The sequence below is a fragment of the Lithobates pipiens genome, unplaced genomic scaffold (assembly GCF_037356315.1).
Source record: "Lithobates pipiens isolate NorthernLeopardFrog02 unplaced genomic scaffold, aLitPip1_a1.2 Scaffold_28, whole genome shotgun sequence".
NCBI classification, from domain to species: domain Eukaryota; kingdom Metazoa; phylum Chordata; class Amphibia; order Anura; family Ranidae; genus Lithobates; species Lithobates pipiens.
The window spans coordinates 185,155,312-185,178,161 of NW_027507789.1; the positions used below are offsets into that span (position 1 = coordinate 185,155,312).

Sequence of the window (22,850 nt, forward strand, 5' to 3'; positions counted from 1 at the left end):
TACTCATCCGCCTCACAGAAGTAGCAGGAGTCAGACTCAGATCTACAATGGTTCGCATCCTTCTTCGGAAATCGTTAGATGCTAGGAGCATTCACCTCTGAAACCCAGGCAATCTCTTCTGGAGTCCCTCGAGGATCACCCTTGTCGCCAGTGCTCTTCAACATATACATCCGCCCACTCCTCAAAATCATCAGAATATCAGACCTCTGCTTCTACGCATACGCTGACGACACGCAACTCTACTTTCATATCACCAGACAAAAAGACCATCATCATCAACTAGAAAATTGCCTCACTTTGATAGACGACTGGATGACCACTAGCTCCCTCAAACTCAACAAATCAAAAACAGAGCTTCTTATCCTGCACGCAAACTAAAATTCCCGAACCAAGATTCCTTGGACACCACTCACCATCTTTGGACAGACCATCTCCCCAAGGACCAAGGCCATGAGTCTCGGAGTCATTTTTGACTCAGAAATGTCAATGGATGCACAAATAGGAGCAGTAGTCAGTGGTTCTCACCATCTGCGCCGCCTGCTACGCAGACTCATCCCCTTCATTCCAAAGGAGGACAAAGCAGTGGTAGTTGGAACAGTCATTAATTCACGACCTGACTACGCAAACTCCCTTTACATAGGATTACCCCAATATCAACTTGCGCGCTTACAACTTATCCAAAACACGGTGGCAAGGTTGATAACAGGAAAAAACACTGGGAATCCATCTCCCCTTCCCTGAGGAGCCTACATTGGCTAACCATAAAGAATCGGATCACATTCAAAACCCTCTGCCTCACCCACAAATGCACACATGGAGACGTTCCTCAATACCTACTTGAGAAAATAAAACACTATACACCCAATCGCAGTCTTCGATCATCTAACCAAAACCTCCCCCTCATTCCCAAATCCCACTACAAATCAAAGGGGGAACGGAGATTCGCTGTCCAAGGACCACGGCTATGGAACGCTCTACTGACCTACATCCGTATGGAAGAAAACCATCAGGCCTTCAGGAAAAAACTCAAGACCTACCTCTTCTAAGAAGCTTGACAACAAAGCACGAATACAGCGCCTTGAGGCAATTCAGTTCGCATTGTAGCTCTATACAAATTATTCATTCATTAATTAGACTTGATAGGTTTGACCACATTACCCGGATATGACCCCTCCTGTTTTTCAGCTCCCTCCAGCATTTACCCCTTCTCCCTGCCCCTCCCTCTCCTCTTAAGTTATTTGTATTCTCTCTCTTTTGCTTTGCTTATTTTTGCATTTATTCTTCCACTTTTTTGGTGCCTACTCTAAGGAATTTGCAAAGTGTTTCTGGCCTGTTGAGTTAGCCAATTTACAGATGCTTGGCAGAACATTCTAATAATGACTGGCATGGGACTCTTAACCTCCATTTACTTAGCCATTAATATATTTTCTTCATCTTCTGAAACAGGAAACATGCACACTGTATAGATCTCCTTTTTTTTTTAAATTAGATATATTTTTAATGCTTTTTTGGTATTTTTTTTTTTTTTAACAATAACAGACATACTGACAGATTTTTCAGTTTATTCTTAGATACAAATCGGGAGAATTACATACATCGATTGAACAGTATTACTCATAGAAAGGAAACCTTATCTGTGTTACGTAGCATATACAATTGTAGCACCCTGGGGTTTAATCAGGGAGCTCCTCAGAAATTTACTTGCCAGGAGAAGTTATCTTGGTTGATTGAAAGAGATCTATTGATTTTGCCCTAAGTTTGGCCTTGTGGCACTTTTCTCTTCTACCACTAGGTGGCCGGGTACTTGGTGGTACTAGATGCAGAAGGGCAACCCAAGGTCAGGTTATGGGTATATGGGGTATCTCAGCCAATGGGCAGGGGTTTTCTGGAATCCCTTGGCCTGCTGGGAGAGCCTATATATTCCGATGAGGACAGGTGATCTAGGTTTTGTGCCACCTGGACGGCTGTCTGGGTGGTCGTGTGTTGTACGCCCCTGGCTGCTAGGCCGGAGATTGGGCCTATCCCGGGGGCATCTGGCTGCTAGGCTGTGTGAGGGCCTAACCAGAAGTAAGAGAGCAGCACAGGGTTGGGATTGTGGCTTACAGTCCAACCAGAAGTGATGGTTCTGCCGGCCGGAGAACCTGTCAGTGGTCGGAAGTAGAAGGGAAGCTGTCGCCACAAAGAGACCAGCCACCTTTACCAGGGACCACAGTGAGTAACTGAAGCATGTACTGGAACTGCATTCTCACCGAAAGGGCACGGTGGAGAATCGGGAAACTTCAGGCGGTGATCAAGTCAGGGACCCAACCCGCAGAGGAGAAGCTTGCAGAGCAGCCTTGTGAGTCAAGCCAGGGACCGAGCCGGTTAGCAGGGGTGAAGCTTGAGAAGTATCTGGAGTGCCAAGCTAGGGGCCCAGCAGAGAAGAGGGAGATACCACCGCAAACCTTGGAGGAGCTCAAGAGATTTCAGAGTCCGTGAATCAGAGGGTCTAGTGAGAGACTGGGAGCTCAGTATTGAAGAATTACAAGAGACAGTTGTAGTGAAGCTGAAAAGGACTGTTGCGTTTGAGTTAGGAACTGTTAAAGACTGTTGCTATAGGAAACAGCATTCCTGCAAGTGCAGATGTGTCTTCTTGGTGGGGCCTTTCCCCTGCCGGCTGTCCTACTGAAGTCTGAGTCTGCCGATTGAATTTGCAACTAACCTTCTTTCCCCTAAAAATACAAAAAGGATTGTTAAGAGAAATAAAAACTTTTACATCTGTGTCTGGCACCTAATAATTTTGTCCACCTTGCACTCACGATGCCTCACAACCCACCACATATAGAAAAATGTCAGCTATCTTTGGCCTGGAAAGTCCTCATTAGACTGGACAAGGCTTGAGACCTTGCTATGCAATATATTACCAAAAGTATTGGGACACCTGCCTTTCCATGCACATGAACTTTAATGGCATCCTAGTCTTAGTCCATAGGGTTCAATATTAAGTTGGGCCACCCTTTGCAGCTATAACAGCTTCAACTCTTCTGAGAAGGCTGTTCACAAGGTTTAGGAGTGTGTCTATGGGAATGTTGACCATTCTTCCAGAAGCGCATTTGTGAGGTCAGGCACTGATGTTGGAGAGAAAGCCTGGCTCCCAGTTTGGATCAGGACTCTGTGCAGGCCAGTCAAGTTCCTTCATCCCAAACTCAATGTCTTTATGGACCTTGCTTTGTGCACTGGTCCAAATCATTTGGTGGCGGGGGGATTAATATTACAGTATATCTGTGAGGCGCAAATTTAAGAGAATTTGTTCACTATAAAAATAAATGTAAATCAAAGTCAGACTTCAAACCCTTGGCTGTAATGTATCTAGGCGATTTATCCATTGAATTTCAAATTTTCTTAATTTTAATTCCAGATGAAGTTACGCAAATTCTTTGTTCTGATCCAATTGTTCTATTATTACCCAATTGATTCCTGGTGTTTGAAATGTGGTGATATATGGGTAGGATATGCAATTCATTTGTATGTAAATATTCTTTGAATAAATCATTTTAAGTGCCGGCGAGTGGGAAGGACTGATTGCATGCACTAGAAGATTGCCGCTTGCCATTTACCCTACCTTGATTACATTACATTAATATATATATATATATATATATATATATATAGACTGAAGCTGTTATAGCGGCAAAAGAGTGGGTCAACTCAATATTGAACCTTACGAACTAAGACTGGGATGCCAGTAAAGTTTATGGGCATGCAAAGGCAGGCATCCCAATACTTTTGGTGATATAGCATATATATACTTGTGCATGTTCCCCCAAAAATACCAAGAGGAGAACAAAAGCAAAGAAATGAGTGACAGAGGTGGACAAAGATGTTGTTATTAGTTATATATGGACTATGGAGTATACTTCATCCATACAGTTAAATTATTATGAGAGTGTAATTTAACATGGCAGCTCGTTTCTCATTTATTCATTTACATCCAAAATGTTGATGGTTGAAGCTCTTGAATTCTAAGCAATGACCTGTTTTGGTGGATTCCAGTTTCTGTAGCTGAGAAATGGGGGCCTAATTTGCCCAGTTTCTTCCAAGGAAGAAGTGGCTGTTCCACTGACTTCTTCTTTCGTACCTTGGGGTCAGAGTTGTGGACGGCTACTTTTCTGCAGAAGTATAGAACAGGGTAACAAGCTAAATGCCACGCTAACCACGCTTTTTCTGCAGTAACCACATCAGTTTTATTTACCACAAGTAAATACATACAATGTTCCTAAGAATGTCTGTGTTTTGCTTAGAAATTATTTCACAAAACTCATGTATAATGCCTAGTTCTGATTGTAGACACCATGCATAATGCAGATCAGTTTACTAAATCAAAACTTCAAGAAAACAGTTGAGCTGCATAGATGGTAGGTGATTTATCCATACCTCCCAACTTTTTGAGATAGGAATGAGGGACACCTATCAGCAAAAGTATGCAGGCATAGAAACACCCATTGCCACGCCCCCTTAAGAATTGTACAAAAAAATAAAAGATTGGTTCAACCCAAAAGTGCTTTCTTACCACTACTATTCCTTTTGGAATTTACAAATGCAGCAATTTAAAAATCACATGAAAGGTTTAGCGCTGGAAAACTGGCAGAAAAGGTCGGACAGTCTTCCCGTCAGAGTTCCGACCGAACAGACTTGCCTGCACACGAACGGACCAAAGTTCGTTCGTTTTGAACGTGATGATGTACATCGGGACTAGAAAAGGAAGTTCAATAGCCAGTAGCCAATAGCTGCCCTTGCGTCGTATTTGGTCCGTCGGACCAGCATACAGACGAATGGTTTTCCCCAATAGAAATTGATTCCGTCGGACAGATTTGAAACATGTTCTATTTCTAGGTCCGTCTGAATTTTTGAAGAAAAAAGTCAGATGAAGCCCACACATGATTGGATTATCCGATGAAATGATTCCCTCTGACCTTTTCTGGCGGAAAGTCCGGGCGCGTGTACGCGGCATAAGTGATACTTTTTGGGGACCAGTGACACCAATACATTGATCAGTGATAAAAAAAATATGCATTGTCACTGTACTAATGACACCGGCAGGGAAGGGGTTAACATCAGGGATGATCAGAGGGTTAATTGTGTGCATAACCTGTGCCTGTGTACTGTGTGAGGTGCTTTTACTATGGGAAGGCAGAGATACAATTTCCTGCTCGTCAGGAACACAGGCTCACAACCTTCCCTTCTCACAGAACGGCAATCTGCCTTATTTACATAGGCAGACCGCCATTTTGCCTGTGTCCCAAATGATGGGCAGGTCCCGGCGGACATCACGTCTGCTGGACCCGCCGATTGGCTCCTGCTGTGTCCAATCACCGCAAGAGCAGGTCGCTGGTGGCACATGTGCGTGCCCCAGACGTACAGGTATGTGATCCTGCCCAGGAGAGCTGCCTTGCCGTAGTATACATACAATATATGGTCGGGCAAGCGGTTAAAGCGGTTGTAAACTGCTGGCGATTTTTTTTATATATTTTTTAAGCCTGCCAGGCAAAGTTATAATGTGCAAGTTTCACATAATGCTGACACATTATGTGAAACTTACCTTAGAACGAAGCGCATGCGCTGGTGATTTCACCGGCTGCATGTACAGTCAAGGCCAGATTTCCCACAAGGCCACCGAGGCCAGGCCTCTTGGTGGGACCCGCTCTACTCTTGAATTGGGGCCCCGATGACCGCTTTGCAGAGTGCACAGAGGACACAGGAGGCTGCATTCCCGATCTAGCCAGCAGTGAGGGGGCAGGGCCGGTAGCTCCACTGACGCGCTGACTCCGCCCCATGTAGCCAGTATGCTCAGAGAAGAACTGCTGTAGTTAGAGCAGTGATCGGAGTGGGAGCGTTAGTGGAGCTCCCGTCCCCACCCCCTCTATACTGGTTGGGGAATACAGAGGTCTGGGGGTGAAGCCAGAAGCTCCACTGATGCGCCCACTCCGATCACTGCTCTAACTACAGCCCCTCTGTTCCGAGTGGAGCAGTATGTCCGCAGTCTCTGGCAAACTCGTGCAGCATGTCCGAAGTCTCTGGCAATCTCGTGCAGTATGTCCGCAGTCTGGTAATCTCCTGCAGTATGTCCGCAGTCTGGTAATCTCCTGCAGTATGTCCGCAGTCTGGTAATCTCCTGCAGTATGTCCGCAGTCTCTGGTAATCTCTTGCAGTATGTCTGCACTATCTGACCCTCTCCTGTAGTATGTGTATTAATGTGCCGCTTTACTTGTTCATTTGGGATTGCTCCACTGCTCAGTGAGTGGTAATGATGTGCTTTAACCTATAGCAACCAGTGACTGCTAATGTGCAGTAACCTCTAGAAACCAATCGGCAAGCAGAAATTATGTGTTGTAACCTCTAGCAACCAGCCCGTGAGCGGTAAGGATAGGCTGTAACCTCTGGCAAACAATTGCAATGGCTGCGTGATCAAATTGATTGAGTCTATTTGCTATTTGGGGGGGGGCCCAAGAAAATGTTTGCCCAGGGCCCAATCAAAATTAAAGATGGCCCTGCGCAAATTGGCGCTGAAAATCCCCACTGTCTATCGCAGACAGTCATCAGACAGCCGGCATGAGCAGCACGCACATGCAGTGCCAGTGCTGCTTTTTATTTGTTCAAGGAGTGGCCCGCGGGTGGACAGGGCCTTGAGCTCCACTGATGCTCTGGCCCCGCCCCTTGCTATGCTGCCTGCAAGCAAGCGTGATCGGACTCAGAGGAACAGAGGCCTCGGTAGGAGTCTGATCATGGCGCGGAGTGGAGTGGGGTCAAGTATAACTAGCAGCAGCAGTGTGGAGAAATTGATCAGATTAGGAGCGGAGCTGGCCAGGAGGACGAGGTAGGTCTTCTCTCTCCGCCCCTGGCTCCCGCACCCCATGTGTAGAACTGGAAAAGTAGAACGTTTTAAAATTTTATGGGCACAGTGGCAGCATTTGAGGGCACAGTGGCAGCATTATCGATCATCTTTGGGTCAAGAAAGACTAAACAGTTTAGCTTTACTTGCCATTGAGTCAGAACTTTTAAATACTTTGTCATACGAAAATATTATCGATGAGTTTGCCAAAAGAAAAGTTAGAGCTAAAAAATTGTAGGGAGTTTCTTACTGCTATAATCTTTAAAAGGCATTTTCTGCATTACAGAGTATTTTCAATTCGTACAATTAAAGCCAGTTATTTTCAGTGTTCTCGTGTGTGGAGATATGTTTTTAATTGATCTATTGTAGCAGTCATCGATAAAGGACGAGAATGGTGGTGTGTGGGCATTGAAGGACCTGGCCTTGGGGCGGCAAAGGGAGTAAATCGGGGCCTGTGTACAGTAAATATCTCCTAGACGGTGCATGCTTAGGAGATATTTACAGTACCTATAGGTAAGTCTTATTATAGGCTTACCTATAGGTAAAATTAATGCATGGGAGTTTATTCCCACTTTAATGTATCCTTGCCTTAACATCTGACACTTAAAGAGGAAGTAAACTCTCCCACTCTGATGCTTCTTTTCATTTAGTCCATTATAATAAGTAATTATCAAACTATAGCCACTGTAATCCAGCCCAAATTGTATATTACTTACTGTTTAAAGAAACTTTAAAAAATTTGTTTCCAGGGGTTAAGCAGCGCCATCTTACGTATTGTTTTCTGAGTGGAGTGTATTTCCGCCCTTACATTGAGCACTTCCTGTACTGTTACCAAAGCCTCCTTCTCAATCCAATGTTTCTATGGCAACCCTGCTTCCCTGCTCATAGCTGACTTCTTTTATTTTTATAGTATTTACTTGTGCCGATTGTCTAATGTTTGCCTTTGTCAGTCTTATCAGCTTCAGCTGATAAGACTGTAGTAATGGCCAGGTTTACACTGCATGTGAGGTCACATGGTGTGTATGAGGAAGCTCTTAATGATTTTGCAGCCTCCTGGGATATCAGTGTTGTGTGCCATAGGAAGTCCTGATAACAGATAGATAAGCACATAGAGAGTGTGCCGTAAATCAGGGGAGATCTAGGCATGCTCAGTGACGTCATTCTAAAGAACAAAAAGGATAACAATACTAAGCAAGTAAGGAGATATCTGCAAGCAGTGTTCATTAGGGTTTTTCATGCTGATTTACATGGGACAAAGTTGTGGGGGAGAGTTTACAACCACTTTAAGGCCATGGAACGGGATAGTATTACAGCAGAAAAAGCAACACGTACGTCAGAGTCAATCCAATACAACACAACCAGGAAGATTAGTGATACATACTGATGTTCGAAAAACGAACATTTGGAAGCAAGCGATAGTGCCATCATGCAATGACCGATAAATCGTTCAGTGGACATATATGGTTGCATTTTTTGTTTGTTTTTTACATATACCTAGTGCAAACAGTTCATATGGGAAACACATTAACCTTTCAATTTATCATTCATTTGGCAGAAAATTTCCAAACTATGCTAAAAACCGATTATTGATTTTGTGTCCATTAGCTGGCCGAAGAATTAAACCGTCTAAATGACCAAATTTCGGGCGATTTTTCGTATAGTGTATGACCAGCATTAGTCTATGGCGGGGACACTGGTGGGGGGCAGGGGGTGGGGGGGTGCTGGGTGGATTGGTAAGGTCCCCTTAATCGGTATAATTTACAAGTGGCTCACCTTCACTTCTCTCATTTTATAACAGATATGTTTAAAAATCTGGTCTGCATGACCGAGTCCTGCTAAACATTTTGTATGTGAGATGTAAATTTCTGTATCTGTGACATATTGAAACTAGCAAAAGTAACCACTTCCCTCCACGTGTTGTGAAATGTATTTGCAAGGGCATTTTTTCACAAATTATTAACCTCTGTTTAGCCAGTTGTTGTTTTTTAAATGGTGTCAAGAACTGCTTGGCGTTTCCTAGGTTCTGATAATGACGACACCCAGGTATGGTCATTCTTGCAGCCCTATCGGCAGCTGGATCGGTGGGACTGGACCATCTATGAACAGCCTAAATTGTAAGAACAGGAGGCAATTAACGTGGTTTCTGATAAAATGTGAAGGTCAAGTCTACACTTCATGATATCGATACAAAAATAGACACCGTGCATTCCAGATGAATAGAGTCAGCAAAGTGTTGTCAAAAGAAAAATACAAAACCCGAGTACATTGACCATTAGTTAGCTTGGGGCCGTTTCCAGCTTGTAGAAAGAACCACCAACGTAGTTTCTTCTTAGTATTTTGAGGCTGCTTTACTCATTCTAGGAAAAGTGGCAGCAAAAATAATAAATTAATTTGCTGAACTTCAGGCAAATGATTATTTACACATACAAATATGTATTTTAAGCAACATTTTCTCCAGTCAGTCCTGAGATTAAGGCTGCATTCACACGTAGTGGTTTTTTGGTATGTTTTTATGTGCAATTTATGCGTTTTTATACAGTATTTTTGAGCTTTATAATTTTTTTTTATTAGCTAATACTACTACTACAAAATGATCATCTGTTAGATCATTTGTTTCTAGGGTTTTCAGCTTCTTTAGCTTTTGCATCAACTTTTATTTTTTATTATTTTTTTATTTTATTTTTTTAGGCTAAGGGGTTAAAGGTTAGGTTAGGGTTATTATTATTATTATTTGTTAGGGTTAGGGTGTTAATACTACTACTAATAAATGATTAAATACATTTAAATAAATACACAAATAATAAATACATGCAATAAATGAATATTATGTAATAATAAATATATAAAAGGAACCCCAACCTTAACCCATAACCCTTAAAAATATAAAAATAATAATAGATAACTAAACACCCTAACCCCACCACAAAATAAAATATTTAATTTATTATTATTATTAATAAAGTAATAAATACATGTCAAATACACAAATAAAAATAATCATAGATAAATACTATGTAATAATAAATAATTAAAGCGGGAGTGCACCCAAAAAAAATAAAAATAAATACAATTATTAAAAGCCAGCAGCTACAAATACTGCAGCGGGTGACTTTTAGTAAAAAAAGAGTTACCTTTCCTGGAGTCCAGCGATTTCGGCAGCCGAAGCCAATCAATCGCTCGGCTCTCGGCTGCCGTTGCCACCATTCTCGGTGAGGCAGAAAGTGAAGCGTTATGGCTTCAGTTCCCTACTGTGCATGCATGAATCGTGCTGCGCATCCTAAATGGTCCCCGCCATCTCCTGGGACCTGTGTGTTTCCCAGGAGACAGCAGAGAGGGGGTGCGGGAAGGGGCGTGACTCCCGCGGGAGTCTGTTCCTGGAAGTGGGCGCACCCCCCTCCCCCCCAATTGTGGCACCGGGGGGGGGGGGGAAATCAGATGAGTGGAAATCTGCTTTTACCATTAACTCTTAAAAAAAATAAAAAAATAATAATAATACCAATAATAACTAAACACCCTAACACAAAATAATTATTTATGTATTATTGAATATTATTATTTATTAATGATGATTTTTAGCTATTTGTGTATTTATTTTACATTTATTTATATATTACTTTTTTTTTTTTTTTTTTTATTAATTTGAGCAAAAAATTGTGCAAAAACGCACAAAAGGCACGTTTTAATTAACTTCTATTGGAATAAAAATGCACCAGAAACACACCAATCTGCCCAATTTGAGCTACAGAAAAAGCTTTGGGACTTTAAAGTTCAAGCGATATGGAGTAGAGATGTGAACCATATTCATAGAGAATAATTGATTTTCTGTCCCTCAGCGTTTTTGAGTTTCAAGCTTCAAGACGCTGAAATGTGAATGGGGCCTAAGGTAGGTCGGCTAAACAGCCAAGCTTGTGACCTCACGTCCCTCAATGCAAGGAGCAGCAGCAGACACATGTGGTTATCTTTCATCTCCTATGAGCATAGGCATGCAGCAGAATGTAATATTCTCAGGGAACTATTTGATATTTTCTAAAAAAAAAAAAAAACATGTACATGTACAAATATTTCATCATAAAAGATGAATCACCAGTATATATTAAAGATGTTGACATAATGGTTGAGACATTGAATAAAAAAAAAAAAAAAAAAGTGTGTTGACACATTGATTGATATTGAAACTACTGAAAAAAATGATAAACAGTACAGAAAAATCAGTCTCTCAAATGGACCTTAATGGTCAAATGACTTCAGTATTCAACTGTGGATAAGATCCACTCCCGGCAGCAAGTGAACCCACCACCACCACAATAGGTTGGGCACTTACCAGAGAGCCTGGATCCTTTATTACAAAGGGTCAAACAGGCTTGATGAATATGTTTCGGCAGTGGCATAGCTAGCACATCTGGCACCTGGGGTTAGACTTTTTTTGCCCCCCCAAGAATAATGGTATGTGGCAATATAGCTGCACCACGCCAAAACTTTGGGTGTGGTCAGATTGCATCAGTGGGGGGGGGGGGGGTGTCCCCATTCTTTAGGCAGCCTGAGCCCCCAGTCCCTTCTCTTCGATCCGAGGAACACCCCCTGCTTACTGAGGAACCTATGCAGTTGGGCTGGACTAAATTATCTCCCGAAGAACGTGCTAGGCGCAGAACTCTGGGCCTATGCCTCTATTGTGGGGCCAAAGGTAATTTCCTTGACACTTGTTCTCTTCGTCAGGGAAAAAAGGCTCAGGGCTAATACATCTGGAAGGTGGAGTATTAGACCCTGAAATATCACCTTCACCTTCTCGTCTTCTCCTTTCTGTGTTGCTTCATGTCGGTGCTTCCTCTCATTCGGTCTCAGCACATCCGGATTCCGGAGCCGCTGCCAATTTCATGGATTGGGAAACTGCATCCTCCATGAGACTTACCCTTTTGCCCCTTAAAACGCCATTGGTGGTCTTGGAGAGGGCCCTATCCGCTTCCAGACTCTTCCTGTTAAGATGTCAGTAGGGACACTCCACCAGGAGTGGATATCCTTCCGTGTCTTACCTAAGGCTTCATCTCCTATCATATTAGGTTTTCCTTGGTTACGGCTCCATTCTCCACACGTTGACTGGTCTGCTGGACAGATCCTGGCTTGGGGATCCTCCTGTTCCTCTTCCTGCCTACTCAAGGGTACCCCAAAAGAGAAACTTCCTGTTGCCACCATCCCAGTATCTTCTGCTCTTCCCGCTGTATATAGCGATCTCTGGGATGTGTCCTGCAATAGTCAGACTGGTGCACTCTATGGGTCATGTGGTACTCTGGATGAGGGGCCCACCTGTGAACCTGAGTCGATCATTCATTCCAGTTCGCATAACCATTTACCCTTGCGTGTCCCTGATCTCCCTTGGACGCACAGCCAGGCTAACTTGTCTGCAAGTTCCAGAGTTGCTATGCCCTGTGATGTGATTGAGATGGTCGCTACACCTGACAATACTATTCAGTTGGCCTCTGCACCAGTTATGCCAGTCCAGCCCATGCCCAATGAGCTTCCTGCTTCTTGTTCAGACCTGGCCTCACCCTACTGCTACTATGTCCATTCAAACCCGTTTAAGAGGCTCAATCCATCCTTTGGATAGACTGCCTTATTCGGCCAGATGGGGTTTTCAATCTTTTTCTCAGAGCTCTCTGCATTCTGTTTGTGTTTCAGCTATCCAGCCTGACTCTTGTGACATGTCACCTTCTAACCAACCTGAACCCAGGGATCCATTGACCCCTGCCCAGTCTGGTGGTCCTGTGCTGGATCTCCAGTTAAGGGTGTGGGGGACCCTGCTCAGGCTCCTGATCTTCTCATGCCCTTACCCATTCCTAAAAAGCCTTTAGTCCTCAAGTCCTCTCGTCCTCTCCCTACCTCGGTTTCGGTCTCTGAGGATAATCTAAAATACGAGGTTAGTCAAGTTTTGGATTCCCGGCTCCGTAAAGGCATTCTTCAGTACCTCGTACATTGGAAAGGGTTGGGTCCTGAGGAGAGGTCTTGAATGAATGAATGAATGAATGAAATACTTGTATAGCGCACAATGCAAACTGAATCGCCTCTAGGCGCTGTGGCGAGCTTTGATCATCTGCTAAAAGAGGAAGGTCTTGAGTTTTTTCCTAAAAGCCAGGTGATTTTCTTCCAGGCGGATGTTGATTTGTAGAGCATTCCATAGCCGAGGCCCTTGGACAGCGAATCTCCTATCCCCCTTGGATTTATACCGGGCTTTGTGCACGAGGAGGAGGTTTTTGTTGGCTGATCGAAGACTGCGATTTGGTGTGTAATGATTTATTTTCTCCATTAGGTATTGCGGAGTAGACATGTGCATTCATTTTCGTCCGAATTTCAGCTATTTTCGTTTTCGTTTTGACAAACGATAACGAAAGCACAAAATCCGAAAAACGAAAGATCCGACATAGATAAATGCTTTATTTTCGTTTTCATTGTTACAACAGTTCGATATAGAATAGGAGATTCGACATGACTCTGACAACAATCTGTGTCTATAGAACCTGTGTTCGAATGTGCCTAACCTTACCTCTATTAGTCCAAGATTATATAGAGAAAATATTCGACAGAGAAAAAAGATTTGACAGAGAAAAGATTCTGCAAGATACTGTCCTAAAAAGTGTTTGGGGACCCGGGTCCTGCCCCAGGGGACATGTATCAATGCAAAAAAAAGTTTTAAAAACGGCCATTTTTTCGGGAGCAGTGATTTTAATAATGATTAAAGTGAAACAATAAAAGTGTAATATTCCTTTAAATTTCGTAGGGGGGGTTGTCTATAGTATGCCTGTGAAGGGGCGCATGTTTCCCGTGCTTAGAATTGTCCCTGCACAAAGTGTCATTTATGCAGGAAAAAAAGTCCTTTAAAATCACTTGCAGCTATAATGAATTGTCGGCTCCGTAATACAGAGAACACTCATTGAAAGTCATTGATAAAAAAATAAATAAATAAATAAATAAAAAAAGCGTGGGGGTCCCCCAAATTCAATTACCAGGCCCTTCAGGTCTGGTATGGATATTAAGGGGAACCCTGCCTCAAATTTAAGAAAAAATTTGACGTGGCATTCCCCCTAAATATCCATAACCAGACCCTTCAGGTCTGGTATGGATATTAAGGGGAACCCCGCGTCAAATTTAAAAAAAAATTGACGTGGGGTTCCCCCTAAAAATCCATACCAGACCCTTTATCCGAGCACGCAACCTGGCAGGCCGCAGGAAAAGAGGGGGGGACGAGAGAGCGGCCCCCCCCTCCCTCCTGAACCGTACCAGGCCACATGCCCTCAACATTGGGAGGATGCTTTGGGGGTCTGTGACCCCTCAAAGCACCTTGTCCCCATGTTGATGAAGACAAGGGCCTCATCCTCACAACCCTGGCCGGTGGTTGTGGAGGTCTGTGGGCGGGGGGCTTATCAGAATCTGGAAGCCCCCTTTAACAAGGGGACCCCCAGATCCTGGCCCCCCCTGTTTGAAATGGTAAGGGGGTACAAATGTACCCCTACCATTTCACAAAGAAAGTGTAAAAAATGGTTAAATAAAACAAACACACTTTTTAAAAATTCCTTTATTAAAAATAAAAAAAAGATTCCAGCGGCGGTAATCCACTCTTGCTATCCAGCGACGGACGGTCATCTCTCCAGCGATGGCTCATCTCATCCAGCGCAGCGAATCCATCCTTCTGTCTCCGTGTAGGAGACACTGCAGGCATTCCGGCGGCTGACGTTTCTTATATACGGAGGGCGGGGCCACCCGTCACCTGACCCCGCCCCCCTCTGACGCAAGGGGAAACCCGGGGTTCCCTGTGACGTATGGGTGACCCCGCACCCCTCTGATGTAACACAGGCAGGTTTCCGTTACATCAGAGGGGGGCGGGGTCACCTATACGTCACGGGGAACCCCGGGTTTCCCCTTGCGTCAGAGGGGGGCGGGGTCAGGTGACGGGTGGCCCCGCCCTCCGTATATAAGAAACGTCAGCCGCCGGAATCCTTGCAGTGTCTCCTCCACGGAGACAGAAGAAGGATGGATCGCTGCGCTGGATGAGATGAGACATCGCTGGAGAGATGATCGTCCGTCGCTGGATAGCAAGAGTGGATTACCGCCGCTGGAATCTTTTTTTTATTTTTTTATTTTTAATAAAGGAATTTTTCAAAAGTGTGTTTGTTTTATTTAACCATTTTTTACACTTTCTTTGTGAAATGGTAGGGGTACTTTTGTACCCCCTTACCATTTCAAACAGGGGGGGGGCCGGGATCTGGGGGTCCCCTTGTTAAAGGGGGCTTCCAGATTCTGATAAGCCCCCCGCCCACAGACCTCCACAACCACCGGCCAGGGTTGTGAGGATGAGGCCCTTGTCTTCATCAACATGGGGACAAGGTGCTTTGAGGGGTCACAGACCCCCAAAGCATCCTCCCAATGTTGAGGGCATGTGGCCTGGTACGGTTCAGGAGGGAGGGGGGGGCCGCTCTCTCGTCCCCCCCTCTTTTCCTGTGGCCTGCCAGGTTGCGTGCTCGGATAAAGGGTCTGGTATGGATTTTTAGGGGGAACCCCACGTCAAATTTTTTTTTAAATTTGACGCGGAGTTCCCCTTAATATCCATACCAGACCTGAAGGGTCTGGTTATGGATATTTAGGGGGAACCCCACGTCAAATTTTTTCTTAAATTTGAGGCAGGGTTCCCCTTAATATCCATACCAGACCTGAAGGGCCTGGTAATTGAATTTGGGGGACCCCCACGCTTTTTTTATTTATTTATTTTTTTTATCAATGACTTTCAATGAGTGTTCTCTGTATTACGGGAGCCGACAATTCATAATAGCTGCGAGTGATTTTAAAGGACTTTTTTTCCTGCATAAATGACACTTTGTGCAGGGACAGTTCTAAGCACGGGAAACATGCGCCCCTTCACAGGCATACTATAGACAACCCCCCCCCCTACGAAATTTAAAGGAATATTACACTTTTATTGTTTCACTTTAATCATTATTAAAATCACTGCTCCCGAAAAAACGGCCGTTTTTAAAACTTTTTTTTGCATTGATCCATGTCCCCTGGGGCAGGACCCAGGTCCCCAAACACTTTTTAGGACAGTAACTTGCAAATTAGCCTTTAAAATGAGCACTTTAGATTTTGAACGTTGGAGTCCCATAGACTTTAATAGGGTTCTAAAGTATGCTATATACTAGCTCCGTCGAATCTTCTTTATACATTCGACAGACACCATAAGCCTTCAAAGACAGATTCGACCGTGATTCATGTGGATTTTCGGACGAATGCAATTTTTGAACGAAATAAATAAAAACGAATTTCGGGAGTAACTAAATAAATTAAGTTTTCAGACGAAAACGAAATTCCGAAACGAAATATTTTACTCTGCACATGTCTATTGCGGAGCTTCTCTATGCACGCATTTGTGGGCACAAAATCCAAATGCAAGCCACCATCAGGGAGCAAGCTCTTGGATCACTGCCTCTGAGGTCTTTGCTCCTCGTCTGTTGAGGAGGTTCCATCTGGAGTTTCCCTTTAAGCCTGGACCCAGGCGGGGGAGGTCTCGTAAGAGGGAGGGTACTGCCATGGTTATGCAGTGATCTTCCTGTTTGCTTACCTCCCCTCATGTGTTCAGACTAAGAGGCCAGCCACTTCCACCTGGTGGTTTTTATAACCTCTCCCCTAAGCATGGCTCCACCCCAGGCCCTAGCAGGGAACCTTATATTAACCTGTGCACTGCAAGCCAAGAGTGCTGATCAACCATTGTGTATCCTTTGTGTGTTCAGCTTCCTGTTTCCTGCCGTGTGCTCTTCTGTTGTTCCGTTACCGACTTTGGCGTGTCTTTGACTATCCCTGTTTGCCTGTGATCCTGACCTTTTGGTGTGTCCCTGTCTATTTCTGTCTGCTTGTGGACCTGACCTTGGCTTTGTCCCTCACCATCCCTATCCTCCTGTTGCCTACTGTGGGTGTGAGCTGGGGGACCCTGGGGGGTCACGACCTGGAGCCAGTTGCAGCCAAGTCCATCCTCACCACTCGAGGCACTGGTGAACACCTGCTGGCTCTTAGACTCTGCGCCCCAGGGAATCTTACGCTCTAACCCCGGTGGGACCTGTCTCCCGTCCGCAGCAGTCAGCCGTAGGGTCCACAACCTTGCGGTGCACTCCTGATCCCTACGGTGTGCATCTGTCACCTCGCCTCAAGGTGACCTGACAGGGGGGCTTAAAGGACCATATGCTTTAATGACTGTGCCACAAGCGAGTATGTAGCAGACAGTACAAACCTCTGTACACTAATTTTAATAAAATACATTTTTCAAAATAAAAAACATGTTATACTTAGCTGCTCTGTGTGGTTTTGCACAGAGCAGCTTGGATCTTCTTTTTCTTGGGTCCCTTGCCAGAACCCCTGGCCCCTCCATCTTTCTGGGTGCCCCCGCAAGCAGCTTGCTATGAGGGGCACCCAAGCAGGCGTGCTCCCAATCCACGGCTCTGTGTGTCCATCTACACATGGAGCCATGGCTCGACTCCGCTCCCTCCATCTTCTGATTGGCTCACTGGCTGTGATTGATTGACAGCAGTGTGAGCCAATGCTTCTGGCAAAAGCCAATCAGGAGTCCAAGTCCTCGGACAGCCAAGGCTCTCCTGGACATTGTTGGATTGAGAGGGGGCTCAGGTAAAAATATGATGGGGCTGGAGGGGGCTGCTGCACACAGAAGGTTTTTTACCTTCATACATAGAATAAACTTGTACCTTTACATCCACTTTAACAAAGAATGTGCTTTACTTAGAATGCAGTAGACAGGCGTAAGAAATGGAAAACAGTGGGGGGAATTTATCAAAACTAGAGCAGACAGAATCTGGAACAGCTGTGCATGGCAACCAATCAGCTTCTAGCTTCAGCTTTAAAAATGAAAGCTATGAGCTGATTGGTTGCCATGCACAGCTGCTCCAAATTCTGTCTGCTCTAGTTAGGATAAATTCCTCTAAGGGCTCATTCAGACAGGCACTGAGACAGGTCCTGTATTCTGAGCCACTTTTTGCTGCATTTGCATTCACCAGAGAGCTTCACCTATAGAAGTGGGTGTACAGATCCAAATGCAGACACTATAGAGACTATGTCCATGCAGCTGCTGCGTCCCAATTGACTTTGGCTGGACAGCCTGCACAGTGCACCATGCATCCCCACGTGGTACACGGCCATCACACTGGGCATGGACGCATGAATGAGGCCTAATTGTCATGTGGGCCAGATTGCAGGAAAGAGGAGGATGTTGGGTAATTAAAAAAGTATGGAATTTTATGAATCATACTTACCTAGGTGGATGCTAAATCTGTCCCCCGCCGGCTCTAAGGCTGAGAACAGAGTAATTAAACAGCCGATCACTCAGTTCTCAGAGTTCCTTGAGCTCAGAGCTGGTGGCTGTCGGTCTTTGGCTCTGACCCCCCCCCCCCCCCAACCACTTGCCGACCAGCTGCCGTCGTTATATGGTCAGCTCTCCTGCGCAATTCGCCATAGCTGCGGCGGCTCGTGCAGGTGCCCTTTGCGCGCTGCAGGAGCATGCCCGCGGGTTGGGCAGACTCGATGTCTGCCAACGACCTGCAATCGCCTATTGCAGAGGCAGAATGGGGAACTGCCTTTGTAAACAAGGCGGGTCCCCATTCTGACAGGGGACTTGACAGATCTTCTGTTCCCAGTGATCGGGAACAGTGATCTCCGTCATGTCCCTGGCAATCAACCCCCCTACAGTTAGAACAAACCTAGGGAGCACAGTTAACCCCTTCCCTGCCAGTGTCATTTTTACACTGATCAGTGCATTTTTATAGCACTGATCAATGTAACAATGTCACTGATCCACAAAAAGTGTAATTTGGGGTCAGATTTCTCCGGCCGTAATGTCGCAGTCCCGCTAAAAATAGTAAACTATTAAAAAAAAGAAGTCCCTAAATTTATCCCATAGTTTGTAGACTTTATACATTTTGCGAAAATCAATCAATATATGCTTATTGCCATTTTTTTAACAAAAATATGTAGAAGAATACATATCAGCCTAAACTGATGAACTTGTTTTTTTATATATTTTTTGGGGATATTTATTATAGCAGAAAGTAAAAAAAAAAAAAAAATTTTCAAAATTGGCGCAGAAGTGATCAAATACCACCAAAAAAAATAAATGTTTGGGTAGAGCATTGCACGACCACGCAATTATCAGTTAAACGATGCAGTGCTGTATCGCAAAAAATGGCCTGGTCATTAAGGGGGCAAATCCTTCCAGTTCTTAAGTGGTTACTAAATGTATCAGCGCCCGCTGCATAGTTTACCAAATACCTGAGAATCAAATAGGAGGGAGACCACACAGGCACACTAGCGCTAAATCACTCCGTCCTATAGAAAAGAATTCCGGAGCAATGCTGCAGCTACTGTTGATTAGCAACATAGCAACAGTAGCTGGAGTGTCACTCTGGAATGCTTTTCTATAGGGTGGGCGGGAGGAGCACAGTGATTGGTTCACCTGTGCAGCCTCCCTCCTTTTTGATTATGCAGTGGGCGCTGGCTGTCCATTAATCTTAAATCGGGCGGCAGTGACACCCTTAGAGCAGCAGTTCCCATTGCAGGTGGAGGTGGTACCCCCCCTAGAAGCGTCACCTGGGGCAGGCGCCCCCCCTGTCCCCCTAGTTTCGGGGGGCCTTCCCCTCTATCCACGGCCACCATATCCTAATTAATGCTCTATGATCACCGGCCTCTACCCCTTTCAGGACGATGGCCACAGGAATTACAGCAGCGGGGGTGTTTTTTTGAAGCACCCGATAAGAGCCAGAGGCTCTAATAGGCTTTAAAATGGGGTGGACTCGTGGAGCAGAGCATTGCGCCATGAGTCCACCCAGGTGTTACAACAGCGAATGAATATTCACTGAGAAATGCTTTGGAAGCATGGCCTGGCTGAGGGTGGCACTTGCACACTCATCTTTGGGTCAGCATCTATGTGTGGGTATAAGGAGTCCTTTCTTAGGCCCCTTTCACACGGGGCTGTCCGTATTTAGCATCCGCTTGCTGAGCGGGGATCGCGCCATTGATCCCCGCTGAGCTGGTGGATGACAAGTCCGTCTCCGCACACTGTGCAGGGACGGACCTGTCAGAGATTCTGCTCTCCCCTATGGGGGGGAATCCGATGATTACGGACAGCCTGTCAGTTTTCATCCGATCCGATCCGCCATCCACCTGGATTTTGCGGGGCGGACATGTCACCACTGGCATCCGTCGCTCCATAGAGCTGTATGGAGCGACCGTTCAGATCCGCTTAAAAAAACTGACAGGCGCATCTGAACAGTCTGCCCCCATGAAAGGGGAGCGCCACCTGTAAAAAAATATAAAAAAAAAGTCAGCAGCTACAAATACTGCAGCTGCTGACTTTTAATAAATGGACACTCACCTGTTGCAGGGTCCAGCGATGTCGGCAGAAGATGACGAGCGATCACTCCTCTCTCGGCTGCCCCCGCCGCCATCCTCCGTCAGGGAATCGGGAAGTGAAGTGTTGCGGCTTCACTTCCGGTTCCCTACTGTGCATGCGCGAGTCGCGCAGCACAATGAAACTGGTCCCCGCTGTGTCCTGGGAACGGTGTGTTTCCCAGAACACAACGGGGGGGCGGGGGCCACATCTGCGGCTAGCTATTCTTGGAAGTGGGTGCAGATACCTGGATTATACAGGTATCTGCACCCCCCTCCCTCCCCGCACCGGAGGGGGGGGAGGGTTCCGATGAGCGGAACTTCCACTTCAGGGTGGAGGTCTGCTTTAAGTGGTAAAAAGCACTTGAGAGTTTAACCAATTTATTTTTTGTAGAATTCTCCTTTTTAAGGAGGCGCGTCCTATGCCTACATACTTTTGCTAATAGGCGTCCCTCATTCCCATTTCAGAAAGTTGGGAGATATGGTGTGTGTAAAGGCAGGTGTCCCAATACTTTTGGTAATATAGTGTAATTGAAATACAATGTGGAAATAAATACATGATTGACCAGAATTATTATATAGTGTATTCCTCTAGCATAAATTCGTATTTCACTCTTGCATTCCGGGGGGGGGCACTATAAGAGTAGATTTTTATACCAATCCCAGAGTTCAATTTGAAACACCTGTAATTGTTTTTTTATCCAGTGGGATCGTCACTAATTAATGTCATTCTTTTTAATATTTGTCAATGAAATACCTTTGTAGGAATAGAAGTATTAGCGTTTCCTTTTCATGGTGTGGTTGTATACCAAGGTTAATCTCCCAAACAGAGCCCCGTCTGTTAGGCCTCATGCACACGAGACGCAGTTAAACGCGCGTTCAGATGCAGTTGGACAGTTTTTTCAACTGCACCTGAACTCATTCAATGTTATCCTATGTGTCCATGCACACAGTCTCGTTTTTTTCCGTTTATATGCAGTTGCGTTTAATCTCGTTTTTCCAGAAGCAAAAAAATGCGTTCAGAAACAAAAATTTCTGCGTTTCAGACGCAAAACGCGGCTAAACGCGGCTAAACGCGGCACCCGCGTTTAGCCGCGTTTGCGTTTATATGCGTTTTTAAAGGTGACCTTTTTTTTTACATTAAAAATCTCAAAAATGATTGCAAATGATGAAAAACCATTAGAAAAATATTTTAAACAATTGCAATTGCAAGTGGACAATCCACAACTTGTGGCAAGTGACGTGGCAAGTGGACAATCCACAACTTGTGGCAAGTGACATGGCAGGTGGCAAGTGATGTGGCAAGTGGACAATCCACAACTTGTGGCAAGTGACGTGGCAGGTGAAGTGGCAAGTGACGTGGAAAGTGGACAATCCACAACTTGTGGCAAGTGACCTGGCAGGTGACGCGGCAAGTGACTTGGCAGGTGACGTGGCAAGTGGAAAATCAACAACTTGTGGCAGGTGACTGGCATGTGACGTGGCAAGTGGACAATCCATAACTTGTGGCAGGTGACGTGGCAAGTGACGTGGCAAGTGGACAATCCACTTGTGGCAGGGGACGTGGCAAGTGATGTGGCAAGTGGACAATCCACTTCTGGCAGGTGATGTGGCAAGTGACGTGGCGAGTGGACAATCCACAACTTGTGGCAGGTGATGTGGCAAGTGATGTGGCAAGTGGACAATCCACTTGTGGCAGGTGACGTGGCAGGGGACGTGGCAAGGGACGTGGCAAGTGGACAATCCACAACTTGTGGCAGGTGATGTGGCTGGTGACGTGGCAAGTGGACAATCCACATCTTGTGGCAGGTGACGTGGAAAGTGGTGTGGCAAGTGGACAATCCACAACTTGTGGCAGGTGATGTGGCTGGTGACGTGGTAAGTGGACAATCCACAACTTGTGGCAGATGGCATGGCAGGTGACGTGGAAAGTGGACAATCCACATCTTGTGGCAAGTGACATGGCAGGTGATGTGGCAAGTGACGTGGCAAGTGGACAATCCACAACTTGTGGCAGGTGACGTGGCAGGTGATGTGGCAAGTGATGTGGCAGGTGATGTGACAAGTGGACAATCCACATCTTGTGGCAAGTGACGTGGCAGGTGACGTGGCAAGTGACGTGGCAGGTGATGTGGCAAGTGACATGGCAAGTGGACAATCCACATCTCGTGGCAAGTGACGTGGCAGGTGATGTGGCAAGTGACGTGGCAAGTGGACAATCCACAACTTGTGGCAGGTGACGTGGCAGGTGATGTGGCAGGTGATGTGGCAGCTGACGTGGCAAGTGACATGGCAAGTGGACAATCCAAAACTTGTGGCAGGTGACGTGGCAAGTGACGTGGCAGGTGACGTGGCAAGTGATGTGGCAAGTGGACAATCCACAGCTTGTGGCAAGTGACGTGGCAAGTGGACAATCCACAACTTGTGGCAGGTGACGTGGCAAGTGACGTGGCAGGTGACGTGGCAAGTGATGTGGCAAGTGGACAATCCACAGCTTGTGGCAAGTGACGTGGCAAGTGGACAATCCACAACTTGTGGCAGGTGACGTGGCAGGTGAACA

The 22,850-nt window shown here is 45.5% G+C and overlaps 1 long non-coding RNA gene across 1 annotated transcript; it reads right to left on the reverse strand.

Annotated features, from left to right (window-relative positions):
- Positions 1-1,545: 1,545 nt before the first annotated feature.
- LOC143934928 (uncharacterized) lies at positions 1,546-21,137 on the reverse strand. Its single transcript, XR_013263433.1, has 2 exons — positions 21,048-21,137; positions 1,546-2,711 (listed from the first exon to the last, which is right to left on the reverse strand). It is a non-coding gene; the product is annotated as an uncharacterized LOC143934928 (long non-coding RNA).
- Between the last annotated feature and the right edge of the window lie 1,713 nt (positions 21,138-22,850).